A 12,469-nucleotide genomic window follows, 5' to 3' on the forward strand; every position below is an offset into this window, starting at 1 on the left:
ACATAGCACTATGGAAACACTGTCCAGCATGTCCAGAATTTCTGTCCAGCATGGCCACTTTTGTTTCACGCGTTTTGCCCTGTGGTCTTACTACATCTTCAGTAAGGTAAACACAAACTGATGCTGAAAGTGTTCTGACCAAAGTAAGGCTGAGTTTGCAACCATGCAAACCATGCAACAGGGTCTTCCTGGCTCAAAAGTCTACATGTCCAGTTCATTTCTTTCTAAAGAACTAATGAGCTTGCCAAAACCAGAGTAACTGTTCCTGCAAAGGATATTCTGAGTAAAATGTAGACTTTGACACCAGTGGCAAAACTTTCACTGTCATCAGTGCAGCAAAAGTTCAGCAAATTTTATTGAATTGAGAGACAGCAGTAGGAAACAGAAGTATTTACATTTTCATTTGGGTATTTAATGGGTTGTAAACTTTAGTAGTTTGACAACTCCCTTTAGTGTCAATAGGAGAAATGTAGCTAAAAACGAGTCAGTTCTTTTTGAGAACATTAAATGAAAATGAAAAGTTTTATTTCAATGAAAAACATACCTGTTATTTTCCCCCAAGACTGGCCCTAGAATTTAGATGAAAGTTTACTTGTTACTTTGAGAAAATTTGATGCTTTTCACACCAGGGTCAATGCTACTAGAAAACAGCACTTAACACTGATGGTCATGAACAACACAGCACATAATTTGGCAAAATTTGGAATAAATTACATTTAATCCTATGTACATACTAAATACAAATGCATAGTACTTCTAGATATAAGTATAAACTGAGTGCATATATGGAATTTTTAGAAAGAGTATTTCAGAAAGTAGATCGTTGAAGTAACATTTAATTTTAGGGCAAGGACTCAAGCAGACCCTAGGAAATGGGAATAGAAAATCATCTGGCTCCACAGCAAAATAATGAAGACAATCTTCTCAGAGTTAGTCACATGGATTATTCACCTGAAAACTTTAGTTCTAAATTGATTTCTGGAGAAAAACAGTGAAAAATAAGGGAGTCTAAAGGAAGTCTATAATATTTGTACTAGTTTGTCAGGCTGTAATGTTGTTTGATGGTTCCATCAAATAGAGAAAATAGTGTCTTTAAGAAACAATTAGTCAATTATTGAGAATTTCATTTTTCCACAGATGTTGTTTATTAATGATTCTGTCAGCTATCAGCTGGAAGAATTGGCAAGTGTTGAAAATATATTCCAATGGTATATTTATGTTGACAAAAGAATTTGTTCATACTGTCCCAAATAACTTAATTTCTAACATCTTCTTTCATGCAGTGCTTGCAAATACAAATAGTGTCTAACAGTTAAACAACAAGCTCACCTTTACTCCATTAATCTCAGTGGTATAAGAGCTTGGAAACTCAAAGATGACATTGAGACTATTAAAATGCTGATCATTTCAACAGGCAGAATGAGGGCAGTAGGAGAAGAAAGAGGCAAGTGGGAAATGAAAGCAGCAGCAATAGACACAGGCAAGATTGGGTTTAAACAGGCAAATTGGTTTGGGAAAAGTAAACAAAAGCAAGTATATCAACTGTGGTAAGGTAGGGAATAGCTTCTCAGTAAAAGCTGCAGAATGCAGTAACAAGGTAGTGCAAGTTCTCCCTTTAATCTGTGTAAAGCCTCAAGTAAAATAAATGAGACAATTAAATACAGTAACAGCTCACAGTTCTACTCCATTCTAAGATCATCATCTCCAATATGAAACTTGCCAGAATTCTTTCTTAAATTGTAGGCTCTCTGGATTGACCATATCAGTACAGCCAGAAAAAAAAGAAAAAAAAAAAAAAAAAAAAAAAAACAGGAAACAAACAAACAACAACACACCTTCACAGGTTTCATAGAGGGATGTAGGTTTAATGGCATTTCATTATAGTGTAAAACAAATGTTTTTAGAAACCATTTCATGTGAAGAGCCCTGCATTCCTGGGAATTAACAGACAGGCTTAGCACCTGTTAATAGGACATAGTGATGAATTCCTTGTTTTGCTTTGCTTGCACATGAGGCTTTTGCTTTCCCTAGTGAACTGTCTTTATTTCAACCCATGAGTTCTTACCCTTTTACCTTTCCAATTTTCTTGCCCTTCCCACCTGGGAAGAGTGAGTGAGCTGCTGTGTGGTGTTGAGCTGCCTGCTGGGGCTAAACCACAACAGTCCTTTTTGGTACTGAATAGGAGACTCAAAGTGTTCAAGATGGTGACAGGTTTGGTTGCAGTGTGGAGTTTGCTAGACCAAATTTATAGATGTTATAGCTGTTGCTAGTTGGAAGGCTCCTGTGTTTGCCACAGGGCTTGCTTGCTTTACTGACTCCAGTGCTCATTAGCGGTTTTACCTTCTGCTGTTTGCTCTACTCTTTTTCATCTTGCTTTGCTATGCCTGGGAACCTTTTAATAACAGCTATGCTATAGGCCCCCTTTTGGTGCTGGAAGGCTATTATAAGAAGGCCTCTGGGGAGCCAGAATTTTCTCTTCTCTGGTATGAACAACTGCAACTCCCTCAGCCCTCCCTCTGATCACCCTCGTACCCCTCCTCTGGACTCACTCCAACAGGTCTGTGTCATTCTTATGCTGGGGGCCCCAGAGCTGAACTCAGTACTCTAGGTGGTGTCTCATGATAGCAGAGTAGAGGGGAACAATCACCTCCTTCAACCTTTTCGCCACACTTCTTTTGATGCAGCCCAGGACACAGTTGGCTTTCTGGACTGCAAGCACACATTCCCAGCTTATGTTGAGTTTTTCATCAGCCAACCCTTCCAAGTCCTTCTCAGGGTTGCTATCAATGCATTCTTCAGCCAGCCTGTGTTTGTGTTTGAGATTGCCCCAGTACAGGTGCTGGACCTTGCACTTGGCCTTGTTGAACTTCATAAGGTTTGCATGGGCCCACTCAAACTTCTCCCAGTGCAATTTGTGACCATTGCCTCTTATCCCCAGGTTCTGCATCTACAAGAGACTGTCTTTGTAATAGAGTGGCTACACCATGAGGAGAGTGAAGCCACAGAGCAAGTACCCGAAGAGGTTGTGCTATCTCCCTTTTTCTATATATTGACAGACAAGCAGTTCAAGGCTCCACACTACTTGGTCCCACTTTCTAGTTAGTCCTCAATAACCAGAGTGTTGGACCAGATTACTTCCAGTGGCCTCCTCCAGCTCTTTTTTTTTTTTTTTTTTTTTTTAAATCTTGGCTATGATTCAAATTTCCTAAAAATTTTTAATAAGAAATGACTACTGTTATCTTTACCCTTTTGTCTAACCCCTTTTCTTTATCCCTCCAGAATCTGTGGAATTTGCGTCACAAATGCTTTTGGATCCTTCATTTTCTTAAGAACATTCTTTCAAATAAGACACTACTTTTTGCTGTTATTTCTCTTTACATCAGAACAAAAAGTACTTTCCCAAGACTATGTCATTAATCTACACACTATAAAAAACTGGCTCAGTACATGAATTACAACTGAACCATTGCATTTTCTACTCCAGCACCTGTCCAATAATGTCACAATTAAACCTTTTGTATTAAAGATAGTGGTACTGTAACTCTCTCTCTCTCTCTTTCTCTCTCGATATATATATATACATATATATATAATATATATATATATATTCATTTTCAATATAAAATTTTGATCTGAAAATCATAATTCATAAAAAGAAGACAAAATATAGTCATTTTAGTTGAACTTTCCAGCCACTCTTCCCTAAGCCTATATTGCTCCATTAGGTTGTTATGTCCCAAATGTAGCACCTGGCATTTAACTTTGTTGAAATCCATACTATTGGATGTGTCCCACAGATCTAGATTATCCAGATCCCTCTGCACAGCCTTCCTATCCTCAGGCAGATTAACATCCAGCCAGCTTTTTACTCAGCGAACAGTACATCCATCTTAGGATGGCTTTATACTCATTTGATACAATTCCTTCACCAAACTAGTCAAAGTGTATGTGGGAAGCATTACAGCAGTACTGCAGGGAAAATTAGACAAATTTTACTCTTCCAGTAGTTATACTTCAGTTTATTCATGTCCCTATTCATATAGGGACAAAGTGCTTTTTTCCATTCTCATATTCTTGAAGTTTTGGATTATAACTTGTAATTTGAAGACATACTTTACCTGTTCTTTGCTTTTTTTTCAAGATATTACAGATTTACAGAATCTTAACAAGTGATCCTAATTTATTGGCGTGTCACACAAACACTACAGGAGAAGTTTATACCATGTGGCCAACCAATACTGTAGATCTCCCATTTCAAAAGTCATTAAGACATTGGTGTCCCCAGCATGTGTCATGTCCTTTTCTATGTAAAATGACTATGTAAGCTGCAAGAAATTTTTAAGTTGACTTTGCTACAGAGTCGAAATGACTCTAGGAGCTCTCCAGATAGACTTTATGGCCAACACTGTATAAAGAGATATATGCAATTATATAAAGTTACATAATCTTGGAAAGCAGGATAGGTTTTTATTAATCTCATTTACAAAGACACAGCAAGGTTTCTGTACATGCTATTTTGACTAGAGAACTTCTTTTGCTATCTCCAGCAGAACCTAATACCCTTAAATCCAGAGATCAGATTTGGCTTTGCTAAATACTAGTAAGCATTTATGACAAGTGTAATACTCAACCTTGTTTACAGCTTTAAGATATTTTTGCATAAAACTGTAAATTTAGAGGACCTTACTTCTTCAGTTTTACTGAAAAACAAGATGTTCTGCCTTCCCTTGTCTTACAGGGACGGTTAATTGCTTGGATCTTCTCACTTGCCTCAAGGCAGCTAAAGCAGTTTTGCAATAGAAATTGAGAGGCAAGACAGGGAAATTCCATTTGTTCCAATTTCTTATTTCCACTTGTATAATTCTATCCTTTCCCCACTCAAGGCTGGAGATGTGAAAAAGCCATCATTCTTCTTATTTAACTATTCTCCTTATTTAAGTATATTCTTTAACCTTCTGAGTAGCAGATTGCTAGAAATCTGAATCAGAGGTAGAGAAACCCAAAATTTGTTTTGGTCCTTTCTTCAGTATAGGCAAGAGGTAGACAAAATAGATTTAAAAAACAAAACAACAACAACAACAACAACAACAACTGTAAAAGCTAGATAAATTCATGTTATTTCATTTTTCATTATTGATGAAAAGGATGTTCAGGAAACCACAAGCTACACCAGCATGCTGAATATACATCCTTGAATGGACCATCAGTTTTGTTTATTTCTCTACTGGGAGTGGAGTGCCATAAGCAGTTGTGATGGAAGATTTTTAATGCCTGAACCAAACCAGTGACTGATTTTTCATATGCACTGTGGTTTTCCACTGAATATAGGTACAGATAAGTTGCTACCTTTCAAAGAAGGTTCAATTCAGTGAACGAATTGGAAAAGATAAAGCCTTTTATTCTTTCCTTTTTTTTTTTTTATTATTATATTTTTATTAGTTTCCAGGTTTAGACTTGACAATTTAGGAACAAAGACTAAAGAAAAATGGATTGTATCATTAAGATTTGGTAGTGTCTTCAGCCTTCAGGTTCAGAAATAGCAACTACTACTGAGTGACTGTTTAGAGGGACTAAACACTTTGACCAGGAGTAAAAGATATTTTGGAAGTAATTCTAAGATTCTAATATAATTATTGTTTTTTTATTTGTGAAGTCAGCTTTGTGTGTAAAGTGATGTTGTTCCTCTACAATTAATGGAATAACATTTTTTTTTCCTCCTGCATTTGGACCTCTGGTGTTGTTTCAAATGCATCCAAAGTTTCAAACAGATTCTGCTCATTTTGGAGAGAAAAAGCAAGCACTCCATAAAACATCATAGTTTTACCAATTCTCATATATAGGGTTTACACCACCACCTACTCAAATTTAGAAACAAAGACAGAAAATTCTAACTTTCATTCTACTTTTCTGTTTTAAAATGAATCATAGAATCATAGAATATCCCAAGTTGGAAGGGACCCATAAGGATCATCAAGTCCAATTCCTGGCACCACACAGGTCTATCCAAAAGTTCAGACCATTTTACTAAGTATACAGCCTAATCGCTTTTTAAATTCAGACAGGCTTGGAGCAGTGACTACTTCCCTAGTGAGCCTGTTCCAGGGTGCAACCACCCTCTCAGTGAAGAACCTCTTCCTGATGTCAAGCCTAAACTTCCCGTCTCAGCTTAACACCGTTCCCGCGGGTCCTGTCACTGGTGTTTACAGAGAATAGGTCACCTGCCTCTCCACTCAGCCTTGCGAGGAAGTTGTAGACTGCGATGATGTCCCCCCTCAGCCTCCTCTTCTCCAGGCTGAACAGGCTCAGTGACATCGGCTGCTCCTCATATGTCTTCCCCTCTAGGCCCTTCACCATCTTTATCGCCCTCCTCTGGACACTCTCCATCAGTTTAATGTCCTTCTTGTACTGTGGTGCCCAGATCTGCACACAGTACTCGAGGTGAGGCTGCACCAGTACAGAGTAGTGCGGCACAATCCCTTCCCTCGATCGACTAGCAATGCCATGTGTGATGCACCCCAGGATACGGTTGGCCCTCCTGGCTGCCTGGGCACACTGCAGGCTCATATTCAGCTTGCCGTCAACCACAACCCCGAGAGCCCTCTCTGCAGGGCTGCTTTCCAGCATTCCTTCGCCCAGTCTGTACATATTGCCAGGGTTGCCCTGTCCCAGGTGCGGGACCCGGCACTTGCTCTTGTTAAACTACATGGATATTTAAATGGATATTGTCTGTATTCTTTTTCAGAGTAAGATGCATAGGATCCATCAATGCTAAGCTGTAATAAAACCTACCAAAAGGTAAGTTTCTTATAAAAATAAAGTGCTGCCACAATAGCCAAGATCTTAGAATGATTCATAACTTATAATGAATACTTTTCAAGCACTGAGTTTTTCCTTTTTTTTTTTTTTAATTATTTTTTTTCCCCACCTGCTGGTTTTCATTTGATAATGACCATCATCTACTCTTCCACAATACAAGGAGGAGCTTAGGATTGCAATTTTAAATGAGCCCTTTGAAAGTATTATGTTTTCAGCAACCATTTCTGCTCTCATTATGAGAACTGATTAATTTTCTGTCATTCTTTGTCCTTGTTACAATTCTTGTTCTGTGAATAGGACATTAAACTTTTCAAGTACAATATATTATGCACTTGCTGTACTGCATTAACCTTTCAGGTATTCTGTATTTTACTATGGTAGCAATTTAATTCCTTTTAAAAGTTTGACAGGATGGCAGAAGGGAAGGTGAGCAAGGCTGCCCAGTGAAATTCCAGAGAACTGACAAGATCAACATAAAAGGCTTCTAGCCTGTGCAAAAGTAAGATAATATAAAGCTTAAATTTTAATGTAAATATTATCAGGAGGACAGCAAAAAAAAAAAAAAAAAAAAAAAAAAAAAAAAAAAAAAGTTGATATTATAGTGAAATAGATTGGTTTAAAACACTTTTCTATTCATGCTTAAAATTATAGTTTTAAACCATGTGATGGTTTCCTAAACTTAAATGGTGCCTTGGGTTCTTATTAGTAGAAGAAATGTCTCCTTCTTTGGATCAGTTCATTTTGTATGAGATTTTTGCTTAGAGATACTATTTGCTAAAGACACTTGACAAGCTGTAAGTGTAATAAATGGATTTAGAATGCACTTTTTAATGTCATAAAGTTAGTTTTGGTCACTAGTGGGATTTTGTCTGAACAAAAAGTTTTACTTGATCTTGATCTTCAAAAAGAAAAAAAAAAAAAAAAAACAAACAAACAAAAAAAAAAACATTAAAATAGTTAGGCCAGTTAAGCACCAGCTTCTAAGAGCACAACTTGAAGGAATATTTTACTAAACTCCACATAATGCCATGAAATCATAAAAGCTGTTCAAGACAAGACCTGATCAGGAAGCCTTCATCATCATTTAATTATGTAAAAAAGTAAGACAGGTAAATTACTTCTGTACTTTCAGCTCCATCCTGAAGGAAGCTAAAAAGCTTATAAATAATATTTTTATTTTTTTTATTTTTTTATTCTTCCTCTTGTTCTGACATCAGGTTTGGAAAGAGAGTTTACAGAAACACTTTCAGAGAGTTTAAATTTATGTTCTAGAACAATATTTCAGTTTCTGTATTTTTCTTAGACATGATAGTTTAAGTCCTTTATTTATTCTGTCTTTTCCACACTTCAAGAAAATACAAAAAAGATCTCTGCGATGTCTACTGTGAAGATGAAGTGGATTATGAAGCAGAACAAAAAATGAATTATTAATGTTTAGACTATCATTTGCTGTCTGGATGGACTTATTAACAAGCAGATGATAAGATGTAAAGTTTGGACACCAATTTGTGGCATTTGACTTCATATTTTGAACTCTATTGCTAAAAGGCATGTTCATAGCAGAGTAGATTTTGTTGCTGGGAAACCTAGTAGTACACAACTGTTTGATCTTAAGCAATTCTGGAAAAAAAAAAAAAAGAAAAAAAAAAAAGAGGAAAAAAGAAAACCTTACTAGCATAATGTTAAGATATTATTTAACAATTAAAAAATAATCATAATTTGAAGACAATGCCTAAACTCCTGTATTTGTGTATTTCCCCTCTTTAAACTGAGCCACAACACATAACCAAAAAACTAACAAGAACATTTTTACCAGAACATTTTTAATTGCACAAAGCTTTGAAATCCAAGAATATTTTAAGTTTCAGTTGTTGATTGCTCATAAATTATGATTCAAACAAAACATAAAAATGATATTGTAATATTCCATTCATATTTTTTCAAATGAATTGAAAATAAATATCAAAAGTATATTTTGCAGAAGATCTAATGGAAGTTAAATAATATGCACCTATTAAATAACTTTTTTTTTTTTTTTCTAAAGAAAAAATAAAGCTTTGATTTCATATTCTCATTCCGTTTTTATCTTTAAAATATTTTTATTTCAGAAATACATTGCACAAGTGAGAAAAACGTTTTTTGTTGTTGTTGGTTTGGTTTGGTTTTGTTTAATAATATAAATGCATTGCCCTTATGGTCACTTTCCATGCATATTCAATAAAAAGTCAATAGAAGCTTTCACCGAAGTCACTTATGCTTCCATAAGACAGAATTTAGTTTGAAATGGCATAAAAATTGCTGCGTTTCTGCAAGAGAGTATCAGGATTTCAGAATGACAAGAGAAATTAGAATAGATGCACTGACTGACAAATCTGACAATCACAGTTTATGAACTGTGTCTGTGTTGTCTAGCTGTGATCCTGAAATTTTAGGAAAGCATGGAAAGACAAGAAAAGTAATGACTAAACTATCTAAATTGAAAAGGAACTATTTTTTTATTACTGGGGTTTGTGTACGCTTAGCTGTCATGGAGTTTATATTTTACAGGTCTTAGAAATTTCCTTATAAACTAAAATGTAATTAATAAGAATTATGTTTTATTGGTATAAGGTAATTTCTTACCAGAAGACTTCTGTAATTTGTTTTAAAAATGTCTTGCCAAAGAAGAAGCATATGTGACTTAAATACCAGCTTGGAAGTATGGTAGGACTCCTGGACTTTTACATGTTTTGAGAAACAGACAATTTTTATTTAGTAGTAACATCATTTGTAGGTCATGTGATTTCTTGAAACCTGAATTTACTGTTTGATTCCCCCAAACTCACATCCTCCTAAGGACTCTGGCTATCTTAAAGAATTAACTTGTAGGGAGATGAGCCATAGCATCATGGCTTTCCAGTGACAAATAGCAAGCTGATAATATCACCATGATTGTCCATGATTGTATGTTCCAGTTGCTGTTTTAAAGAAATGATGTTTTACAAACCTCTCCTTGAACTAGGTGTTCATATATATACAGTAATATTCTGTCATGGTTCAGTCACTGAAGATCTTTTAGTACCACATTTTAATTACTGTACACACCTGTGCCTTTCATAAGATGCATGATGAAGGTTAAAATATCCTGGGGCAATGGAACAAGTCAGGTTAAAAATAAATAAATAAAAATCAAGTGGGCTTTGTTTTTATGGTGAACCTAATTACAGAGCATGTAATTCAGATTTTGATTAATACATTAAAATCTCTATACATGAGAACAAAGTAATATTCAATGTCATTCAGAAGTCTTTCAATAAAACTGTAACTATTTAATGTGTTTCTGTTTTTTTGTTGTTGTTTTATTTCTTAAAGGATATCATATACTGCCAACCTATCTGTTGAATATCTCTTTTTAATGGCCTTGTAATGAAGACCCCAAAAAACTGCTCAAAATATACTGTGAGATGGTGGAATCTGTACAAGGCTGTTTAACAGTACCAAAATTAATCCTTTGCTAAAAGAGAACAAGAGGCATCTAGTTTTCTATCACTAGTGTACTTAAAGCAAGTTACCTGGTGTCTTTCCTGTGTGTCTAAATCACTGAGTTTAATACACATTATCAAGAAGTTCATTTTAGATTAGCAAAATTCATTTGAAAACATTGTTACTTAAGATCACTTAAGATCACTGTACTATTTTAGTGAGGTTGCTAGTTATGAAAAAAAGGAGGAAAAACCTCCATGTCTGTCTGATCCTGACCATGTGATTTTCTATAATTCCTTCAGTTACTGGGAACTGTCACACTTATTTTACATTTTTGGCTCTTACAATTATAGCCCAATTTTATAAGGAAAAATTAGCTTCCCTAAGGTAAGATAATGTGTGTTAAACTCAGTGATTCTCTTGTTATATGAGGGGTGAGATCCAGACACTGTGAATTCCTGGCAGAGACCTATACTTTCCTGTGTTTTCTTCATTTGGTGGAAGCTATTTCAATGTTATTTTATATTTTGGACCAGAAAAGATTAAGTTTTAGAAGAGGAAATGTAATTCTTTCCAATCAGAACTCTATTGTTCTATGAAACCTAAGATCTAGCCCTATAGATACCCTGTGTTTTATCATACTATAACTTAATGTTTCAAGATTAATATGAAACTAAGTGTAATTTAGACAAAGCCTAATGTCTTATAATATGTTGAGTAGCTTAATTAGTCCTTTTTCTATTGTTGAATTTTGATTAAAACCTTCAGTCCGCACATTTTCCTGCAAATCATGTAAAGGCATTGCATTTACGTCCTTTCTGTTTATTCAGTTTTCATGTATAGAGTTTGTATTTAATTCACAACAATTCTGCCAATTTAGACTTAAGTGACTTGAGTTACTTGGAGAAATACCATCTTGAATAGTTTTACTTAAATATATATATATATATATATTTCTTGTTCATATTTGTTATTATTTATTGATGGTTGGACCAGATGATTGTTTCCAACCATAATAATGATTCTGATTTATTCATGTTCAATCTTTTTGCTCCAGTTCCCTCAATAACTTAGTCTATCTTTCTAGTTACTTCAATGTGCAATTTGATTCCTGAGTACATAAATAGACTTTATACAGAAGATGTGATTTTCTCTTGAATTAGTTAAGTGAGATATACATCTGAATCCTCTATTGGATTAAACTGGGATTACATGGATTAAGATTATTAAAATAACAGTTATAACACATTCTATTCTGTTCTGCTCTATTCTATTTAGTTCTATTCTATTTAGTTCTATTCCATATTGACAAAACTAGTCAGACCCAAAGAACCTCAGTAAAGTCTAATAATAAATAGCTATTTAAATTATACTTCTGCTACTCTAATATAAAGGTAAGAGGTTTATTCTTATTTTTGTGTAGTCTTTTGTTTCTCTGTTTTTTTTGTTTGTTTGTTTTGTTTTGTTTGTTTGTTTGTTTTATTTTAGTTTATTTATTGGCTAGATTTTTGGCTAGATTTTCCCATTTTTTCTGACTTTATCACTTTATCTTCTTTGCTGTTTTTTATACCTCATCTCTTCCTGAGCATTACTTATTTCATCCATATCTATTTTAGTGTAGCCTTTTTCTTTCTGTTCTCTGTTTGCTTCTATCCATATTTCTGAATTTTGTCCCTTCACCTCTATTCCCTAGTTGTTTTCAAGCTATATGGCCATCATTCAGACTTCAGTGGAACAGCTGTTTGCATAGTACGTGGGGCAGAAAGAGCACACTGAAAAATAACCCAGCCCCAAACACCACAGGATAGGTTATTTCTGTTATTTCTGGACACCTTATTATGAAAGCAAACATGATTCTGAGTGATACTGAGGATGAGTAAAGGCAGATGATAGACTTTCTCTTATCTCTAACATAGTGCTTTACATTTGAATTGGTTAGGACTATTACACTACCTTTTGGTTATAAAACAAGAATGTTGCTTTAAACACAGATGTGGAAACACAATGTCATTAATGGAGAATGAGATTTCTGTAGTTAGGAAAAGGTTTCAGACAGCCAAGCACTGGTTAAAACCATCCTAAAGCATGAATAAAAATAGTCACTTGAAGCTATTTTTAAAAACTATCACACTCTCACACAGCAGAAGAACAATGGTTTCCCACTTCAAGACAATGACACAGGGAAGAAAAA

The 12,469-nt window shown here is 34.9% G+C and overlaps 1 long non-coding RNA gene across 1 annotated transcript; it reads left to right on the plus strand.

The window, feature by feature from the left end:
* The first annotated feature begins 2,465 nt into the window (after window positions 1-2,465).
* On the plus strand, window positions 2,466-8,467 carry LOC311436656. Its single transcript, XR_014693004.1, has 5 exons — window positions 2,466-2,557; window positions 5,145-5,328; window positions 6,743-6,795; window positions 7,219-7,315; window positions 8,169-8,467. It is a non-coding gene; the product is annotated as an uncharacterized lncRNA (long non-coding RNA).
* Window positions 8,468-12,469: the final 4,002 nt, after the last annotated feature.

The sequence above is a fragment of the Aythya ferina genome (assembly GCF_964211825.1).
Source record: "Aythya ferina genome assembly, chromosome: 4".
Classification (NCBI taxonomy): Eukaryota; Metazoa; Chordata; class Aves; order Anseriformes; family Anatidae; genus Aythya; species Aythya ferina.